Here is an 8,425-nt window from a genome sequence, read left to right as displayed (position 1 = left end):
CAACAAAAGGGTGACATCACAAGACTGGGACAACCAGCACAAATAAACAAGGATATGGGGGAAGGGCAAAAAAGAAAAGACAAAACAAAACAGAGACGTCAAACAACCCTAAAGTCAACATTGAGCCCTACTGGTTTAAGAGTTTTTAACTCGAAAATCCAGTAGAGATCCTTCTTTTGAGACGTATCGTTCTGTCCCCGCCCCTTCTGCGCAAGGGCACTTGTTCAACTATCCTAAATTTTAAATCCGATTCCCGGTGACCTGCTTCTGTAAAGTGCTTGGGCACGGGTAAATCCAGCCTCTTTTTCCTTTTGGTATATCTGTGCTGGTTTAACCTTGTTTTGACATCCCAGGTTGTTTCCCCAACATACCATATTCCACACGGACATGATAACAAATAAATTGCATACGTTGAATCGCATGTGAGATATTGCTTGATTCGAACTGTCTTACCAGAGGCTGGATTTACAAAGGAGTCCCCCCTAATCATGTAGGGGCAGTTAACATAGTTGCAGCACGGATAGCAGCCCCTGCGTGTGGAGCCGAAATACGTGCTGCAGTCGACCCTCGCAGACCCAACATCTGACCTAACCAATTTGTCACCTAAATTGCGACTCCTACGGAAAGAGCACAAAGGGGGAACTTTAAATTCCTCTATGTTGTCAAAACCACTGGCTAAAATCGGCCAGTGCTTCTTGACAATGGAGGACATACGAGGGATGCTAATGCAGTAGTCAGTAACTAGTGGTATCCTTTGTGTTAAAATTTTAGACCTCACAGGGTCACCATCCTTCATTCTCACTCCAATTTTGTGAATACTCTCTGAAATCAATTTTTTAGGATAACCCCTGGATCGAAACTTTGTGGCCATTTCTGATAATCGTTGATATCAGAGACGCTAAGCCACTGGCACCCACCATATCCCAACAACAGGAAGGTACCCTTGCTCACAGACTGTATTATATTGTGAATGCAGTGTCAGAGTGGGGTGCCTAGGGCCCACTAGTAAAATGTATTTTGGGGGCTCACCATACAGATATATTCAAATATTACCTGCTCACATAGCAGCAAGATGCTACCAGATGATTGAATATGAGGGTCCCTGTAGCAACTTTGAGAAGGTAGTTAATGGGGAAAAGAGATACTGCCAGCTTTCCTCTATACCTAGAAGTCATCTCAGCTCTGATTGTGTCTATAATAATAAACTGGGGAGTTTCTTTAATAATCTATCACATTTTTTTATATGAACATAGGCTGGTTGAGGTGCTGTACATTGAATATATGTATGTAGTGCAGTAAGTCTACTGTGTTATGTGCCACTTGTGGACGGGGTGGGAGACTAGGGGCCCACCTTGCTCAGGGGCCCACCGGGTGATTCAACTATACTCCTGTGGGCCAGTCCAAGCCTGTGTGGATGCCTCAGAGCTATTACAAAGCCAAAGTCATAGTTGCATCCCTTGGTCAGTTGCAAGAAAGGGCCCTCATCCCTCATTTTATACACAGTCTTGGAAATTGCTTATGCCAAATGTAGAAACAGCATTTGATTTACACCATGCCTTTGTGACTTATCCATTGATTGCTGCAGTAAAGTACAGTGAAGTTGTTGGAACTAATCTGATATCATCAATGCTTCATGCACTACTATTGCACTGAAAAGTGCTGACATCACAACAATCGGCACCCTGCCTCACTGTCAGGCAGCCAAGGAGACAGACGCAGTCTCGCCGGAAGCATGTCACCACGCAAAGACGTGTCTCTCATTCTCCCAGGGGATCTCTGGCCCTCCGGCGGTACAGCCCTCATCCCTCGCTAGTTACAAGGGGCAGGGTGTCACCTCCAGAAGGCGTAGGTAGTAAAGATTTGCGCTTTACGGGCGCGCGTCACTCTGTGGTATATCATTTGGATCTTGGTGCTGCTGGGAGACAGAACACCGTCATTCCCAATGCTGACGCTGGTCAGGGGTCCTGGGATGCTGAAACCCCTAGCGTCAGCTGTTGCCAGGGAACCTCTGTTGTCATGTCACCTCACAGACATGTGGTGGGAGGTTCCTTCCTCTGCACACTCTCAGCCCTCACTTGTGCCTCCCTGGTCTGAGAGTGGAGATTGGGTGTGACCTCAGTAGTGTCAGGTGATGAGTGGAGAGATACTTAAAGGGAACCTGTCACCGGAATTTGATGTATAGAGCTGAGGACATGGGTTGCTAGATGGTCGCTAGCACATCCGCAATACCCAGTCCCCATAGCTCTGTGTGCTTTTATTGTGGGAAAAAAAACGATTTAATCCAGATGCAAATTACCCTGAGATGAGTCCTGTACGTGAGATAGTCGAGCTTGAAGGAGCGCAGCACCGCACTGCATCCTCAGAATCTCCTCCTTGCTCCCCGACGTCAGACAGCCAGAGCGCCGTAATCTTGCGATGCGTGAGCTAGCGCATGCGCAGTGTCCTCATAGTGTTCCTTCCCTGTGGATCAAATCATTTTTTTTCCACAATAAAAGCACACAGAGCTATGGGGACTGGGTATTGCGGATGTGCTAGCGGCCATCTAGCAACCCATGTCCTCAGCTCTATACATCAAATCCCGGTGACAGGTTCCCTTTAAACCTGTTTTTTTCCATCACTCACTGCTGATTATTCAGTTGCTTCCCTGGCTCTGGATCTGAAGCTATCTAGTGAGTGGTTTCTCTGGTTATTGACTCTGGCTCTGGTTTTGTTGTCTTCTGGTTCTTGTGCCCTGGCTTACGTTTACTGACCATTCTCGTGTTTCCCTATTGAACATTGCTTCAGTGTCATAATATTTACTTTGTTTTCTTTTGCCCAACTGCAGCCGGTGTGCCCAGCCACCAGCCGCCCTGCTAATGACACCTGGGAAGGGCTCTGCCAAAGTCCCCCTTCCTGATGGAGGCGGGTAAAGAGTACCCCGGCCCTCCAGGGTGTTCAGAGTGTGACAGCATGCGCAAAGTGTGTCTGGTACACCACATTTGCTGGCCGTTAGTTTGGCTTTTCATTGCATTAGCATTACACTCGCACCTCCAAACCTTTACCATCAAGGGCACCTCAGTCATCATCAGACAGGAGAGCCCTAGAACCAGAAGGGAAGAAAAGGTGCACCCTTCCTATCAGTACACAATGGCCCAGGGAGCTTCAGAACCCTGAGTACAACTACTACAACACCCATACGGCCAACCACACTTACACACCGCTGCAGCCTGAATGCTGCGCAGAAATGGGTAGAGTTTCGCCAATCTGCAAAAAACTGCATCACAAATTGTGAAACAATTTCTGAAAAATGTTCTGCAATATAAAATTGGGAAGACTTTGAATATCCCATCATCTACAGCAGTGGTCCCCAACCTTTTTTGCATCAGGGACTGTTTTCATTCAAGACATTTTTCCCATGAACCTGTTGATGCAGCGGAGGTTAATCAAGCACATAACAAAATAAAATATGGCCAACATTGCCAATAATAACACTTTATAAAAGCCAAATAATACCGCTACACCATGACCCAGTCATTAATAATCCCATTTTGGCCCCCACTCAGTGACTTACAGGTGATGTCTCCTCTGTCTGGAGTCATTCTCTTTCCTTTTTATCTCAGTCCTGCACAGATCACGACAGATGACATCTCCTGACCACAACTTGTTTCTGCATAATTGAACATACCTATATAATATCCATGCCTCCTTTTGAGGCCAATATATGGTAATCATCCCGGTTTACTCCCCAGTAGATATAATGCCCCACCAGTAGTGTCCTGCGTACATATAAAGCCCCCTAGTAGTGCCTTCTTTACATACAATGTCCTCCAGTAGTTTACTCGTTACATAAAATGCCCCCCAGCAGTGGCCTCTATACATATAATGTCCCCTAGCAGTGGCCTCTATACAGAAAATATCCCCAGCATTGGTCTCTTTACATATAATGCCCCCAGTACTGCCATCTATACATATAATGCCCCCAGTTGTGTCCTCTTTACATAAACTGCGTGTAACAGAACACCTAGCACCCCGACTGGGTACCTCCGTTGATAGATGCTCCTAGTGCTTCCAGAGGACTCCAAGCACTCCACTTGACACCGTCAGCACTGCAGACCCCACGAACCGCCGAAGCTTGGTGGAGGTCTCGCCGTCTCCTACCCACCCTGAACCTACGACAAGGCTCCAGGCTCCAGTGGGTGAACCTCTCCTAAATGCAGAGACAGGAACCAGGAACAAGCTCTTACAAGAGCTTATACTCAGGGGAGTATTATGATATAGCAATCCCCAAGAGTGTAGTTATCCCATCCCCCAAACATGAGCCATGACTTCATAAAGGGGCAAAGCAGGAACTCTTTATTTTAACACACAAGCATTTTATACACATCTTCCAACAAGGTTACCACCCACAGGGTTTTGTAAAAACAGCCAATAACCACGTACAATACACTCAGACACTCCCACACAAAATCCTCCCCTCTGCCTGTGATAGAATTACCTCACACTGGGTTGATGCAATCATCACAGGCAGGCGAATACACAATATCCTCTGTCCTGGAGACAACCGAGAAGTAATTCAATTATCTATCAGGACAAAGGACATCGCCAATACACACAGAGAGACAATGGAACAGACTGTGACACACTGTGTTTCACCAATTGTGGCCTCTTTAAATAAAGCCCCCCTCCCAGTATTGATCTCTTTAAATATAGCCCCCCCCAGTAGTGGTCTCTTTACATATAATACCCCCCAGTTGTGGCCTCTTTACATAACTTGCCCCCCAGTTGTGGCCTCTTTACATAAACTGTGTGTCCCCAATTGTGGCCTCCTTAAATATAGTCCCCCTCCCAGTAGTGACCTCTTTAAATATAGTCCCCCCCCCAAGTAGTGGTCTCTTTAAATATAGCCTAGCCCCCCAGTAGTGACTCTTTACAAATAGAGCCCCCAGAAGTGTCCAAAATGAAATTTAAAAAAAAGGACTAAATACTCACCTTGCTCCTGCTGTCATTCTTTCAGTCTTCTGTTGCCCTGGCTTAATCCTGGTCTGCACTGGGTCTCTGGCGCAGAAAGTCACAATGATGTCATTGCGACTTCATGCACTTCAGCGCTGCCTCATAGGCCTCAGGCCTAGCAGCCTCCAGCCTATGAGGCTAAATGGCAGGGCACAAGAACCAATGGTTCCCGTCCCCGCCGCTCAGCAATGGCGCTCACCATGGACTACTACCAGATGATCCATGACCCAGTATTGGTCTGTGACCTGGTGGTTGGGACCGCTGATCTACAGTACATTATATATCAGATGGCCAAATTTAGTGTATATTAGCAACATAATAATAAAGAACACTTTAAGCACTTTGCACTGAATATGACACACAAAATATTAGAAACACTTGGCCCATCATACCTTTTTGGCTCTCACAAATGACAGGATGCCTGAAAGGATAGTCTGTCTAGTTCATCAATGTAGCAATTCTCCAAAATAATGTATACGTAATAGCTTATTTTTATTTGTACTTTTTTGTATTTAGTGACAGTGACACAAGTCAATAAATACAATGACCCAATAGACAGATGTTAAAAATAGATGTTTCTGAGCCAATTAGAGAGAAGAGGCATTAGACTCATAGATTAAAAATGTCATCTATCAAGGCAGTGTATTGTGCTTCAAATATACATGGCCCATCTTCAATTAAATATAATGTCTTTTGGAACAAGAGTCTGAAATCACTAGAAAAGAGAGTGCTGTAACCAACAAGATTACAGCAGTAATTGAAAGCTTGGACATATACAAAGGCAATTTATTGAATCTCTCAAGTTCAGTTTTTCTTAACAAACAGAGCCTTTCAAACAGATGTAAAATGTCATTTAAGGTCAATGGTTAAGCATAAAATTGAAATATTAACACTTGTAAAATGCAAGCAATAACTGGCATAAAATATAAGCTGGGGATTCGCAGGGTACCGTTTCTCCCCACTAAGGCTATGGTACCTATAGGCTCCTACCCTATAAGTCAGTGCTCAATCCATTAAAGAACTTAGAAACATGACTAGAGATTTTAGCCAAGCCAGGGTCTTCTCCAAAAGGTAGAGAAACCCATGTGTAGAGAGATGTTTTGGGTTTTTTGACCAATTTGAGTACATAGCATAATACTAGTTAGGGTCTTTCAAAATGTATTTAATATACAGTATTATATAGAATCCATATATTAATTGTGTAGCAGATTTTGCTTCCTCCTAATTCTAATTGGATGTTAGGTCTGTCAGCCATTTTACAAACACAGTGGAGCTGCAGCTGGTCAGTGGTCCCTGCTTCTACAAGCCTGCTAGTTGATATTACCCTTGCCACTATTCACTGCCATGTTAGTATAATCCCATAGTTACACCCATCTGTATTCACTCCCATATTAGTATAATCCCATAGTTACACCCATCTGTATTCACTCCCATGTTAGTATAATCCCATAGTTACACCCATCTGTATTCACTCCCATATTAGTATAATCCCATAGTTACACCCATCTGTATTCACTCCCATGTTAGTATAATCCCATAGTTAAAGTTTACCCTGGATGACCCAAGAAATAAGTGTTCAAAATCACCTTTCAAAATAGTTATTACTTAACATTCCCTACATATCTACTGTTATGAATTAGGCGGATCAATGGCAAAAATAGAACCACTGTGCCAAGTGACTGGTTTAACTTCAGGCCAAACCCTAAGGGCGTTATTCTGGGGCTCCCCTAGTCTTCACCCTTTAACCCCTATACTGCAATCTGTTGTTTGCTGCAGGGGAGCGACCGCACCACTACCTCTTGGGATGGTCCCAGTAAAATTGGCAAATCGCAAAACATGAATCATAGGCAGACTAGCAGAAAGGGAACCCAAAGACCCTAAATGTGGCCCTAATATTTTGTGTGAACGTATAAGAGGGCTCAGGAGTAAATGCATATTTTTAGGCCCAATGTGGTAATTTGCTTGTGCTGAAAACTGTAGAGGCTCTAGGGTGAAATAGAAATGGAATGGAGAAGCGGGGAGGTATTGGGAAAAGAGAAATTCCGTAACACTTTTAATTTTTTTTTCTATTCACTATTTTTTGTGTGTTTTAATACAAAAAAAATAAAAAAAACTTTTGAAAATAACAATTTTTTCTTTTCATCACCATTTTCTGACCCCCATAACTTTTTTATAGTTATGTCTACGGACATATCTGGGGACAATCTGTAGTTTTTCATAATACCATTTTGGGGTGTGTATGATTTTTTAAATCTCTTTTTCTAAAAAAATAAATTAGACATTTTTGCACCATTCATCGTATGTGATAAGTATTTTTTTATATTTTACTAGTAGGGTGATTTTTGCATGCAATAATGCTCATGGTGTTAGATTTTTTTAATTGTTTATTAATTTTGATTTTTATTTTTGGAGAAAGGAGGATTATAATTTTTCTATTTTTTATAGTTTTCAAAACTTTTAAAAAATTTTATTTTTTACTTTTTGTTAGGTTCCCAAATGGACCACAACTTGCAATGATCATTGCAACTTACACAGAATAATGGAATTTGCTCCATTATTCGGCACAGAAATCACTATATCCCAGTTTAGTGCTGTTACCTGTTGGCCTGAACTGAGATATACTAATAATGAGCCTGGAAGCATGGCTCATTACACTGCGCAACAATGATTTTGCTACCGAGTGAAAAACATGTGATTTACTAAAATGAGTGCGCTGATTCAAAATATGAACTCGGAATTTGCCTGACACGTCTAGATTTTAAGTTAGGCTACTTTCACACTGGCATTTTGAATTCCGTTTGTGAGATCCGTTTCAGGGATCTCACAAACGGTTCAAAATGGATCAGTTCAGCCCCAATGCATTCTGAATGGATAAGGATCCGTTCAGAATGCATCAGTTTGGATCCGTTCCGCCTCCATTCCGCTCTGGATGCGGACACCAAAAACGCTGCTTAGGAACTTAGTTGGGAACTTTTATGCCCTCTCAGTGACATCGCTTTACATCATCTGTGTTTTTGTGGCTGAGTTGCTCTGGCTCCTAAATGGTTCCACTTTGCAATAATACCACCCACAGTTGATTGTGAAATATCAGAGAAGGAAGAATATTCATAAACTGACATGTTGCAATGGCAGCATGGCATCCTAATTCTGTACCACACAAAGAATGCTGATTGACAGTTGTCCAGAAGACAGTCATTGATACCCTCCATAAAGAGGGTAAGCCACAAAAGGTAATTGCTAAAGAAGCTGGCTGTTCATAGATTGCTGTATGCAAGCATATTAATAGAAAGTTGAGTGCAAGGGAAAAGTGTGGTAGGAAAAGGTACGCAAACAACAGGGATAATCACAGCCTTGAAAGGATTGTCAAGAAAAGGACATTCAAGAGTTTGGAGAAGATTCACAAGGAATGGACTGTGGCTGGAATTGGTGCTTCAAG

This window comes from Bufo bufo, chromosome 3 (genome assembly GCF_905171765.1).
Source record: "Bufo bufo chromosome 3, aBufBuf1.1, whole genome shotgun sequence".
Lineage (NCBI taxonomy): Eukaryota > Metazoa > Chordata > Amphibia > Anura > Bufonidae > Bufo > Bufo bufo.
The sequence above is the reverse complement of the archived record's forward strand: the minus strand, read 5'-3'. Positions refer to the sequence as shown.